This window comes from Charadrius vociferus, unplaced genomic scaffold (assembly GCF_000708025.1).
Source record: "Charadrius vociferus isolate BGI_N301 unplaced genomic scaffold, ASM70802v2 scaffold70, whole genome shotgun sequence".
In the NCBI taxonomy this organism is placed as follows: domain Eukaryota; kingdom Metazoa; phylum Chordata; class Aves; order Charadriiformes; family Charadriidae; genus Charadrius; species Charadrius vociferus.
This window is the reverse complement of record NW_009646851.1, coordinates 1,375,848-1,376,879: the sequence shown is the minus strand read 5'-3', so window position 1 is coordinate 1,376,879 and position 1,032 is coordinate 1,375,848.

Genomic DNA, 1,032 nt, shown 5'->3' with positions numbered 1-1,032 from the left:
CAGCCCCCCGGCGGGCACGCGCGGGTTGAGCCCCACCGCGCGTGGAGCCGTGGACATCCTCCTCCGCGCCCGTCCCCGCCGCCCGCGCGTTTGGGCAGCTCACATTCAGTTCTTCTCCTGAAGACAGCAACAAAGGCGGAGAGAGAAGACGCCCAGCAGATGCTCACTTTTTTTAACTCAGAGATGATGCCAGTACGTTTTCGTCCGAAAAAAAATTACCAGCTATAATTAATGGAGTCACTAAAACACTGATGATATTACTATTACTATTATTATTATTACTACTACTACTATTGAAACCCTGGGTCTGGGCTGTCCGGTTCCGAGCCGAGACCTAAACATTTCTTTCCGTTTCGTAATTTCAAACCGGTTTAAGTGCTGGATCATCAGTTTTTTCCCTTTGTCTGCCCCAGTTGTAAATAATGGCTTTGAGATTAGCTAATTACGGCGCATTAATCACTGATAGAAAGGAAATAAATCAAAGCCGGGTTCGAATTTTCAAACTCACTGGTAAAGACGTGCATAGCAACTCTATCTGCAGCAGATAGGTGCTGTTTAAATTACTGAGGCTACAGAGTAAACCACATCCACGTCACTTTAAAAAATGAAGATTTTATTTATACATACCAGTTGTGCCGTTAAGTGGAGGTTTAGGGGAATTTTTTTCATTCTAGTTTTGTAAAAAAGAGTTGCTACAGTGGTGCAGTCTGAAGCCAGCAATGTTCAAATGTCGAATTAACAAACTTCTTGTAATAAAAACAGAATATGGAGGACACAAACAGAGAAATGTGAAAGAGAGAGAAAGAGAGAAAGATATGCAGATAAAAGTCTTGTCAAAAAGACCCATTATACTATTTTTCTTGCGACTACATTACACAGAACTCTATAACGACAGTCATGCTAGATGCTGTATTTTTAAGGATTTCACTAGCCCTCACATCCTTCCTGCTGTCCTCCCCGCAGCACAGTGCATTTTGTAGTCACGTCCTATCAGTATTTTGAAGCATTTATCTTCGGGGGTGGGGGTTAGAT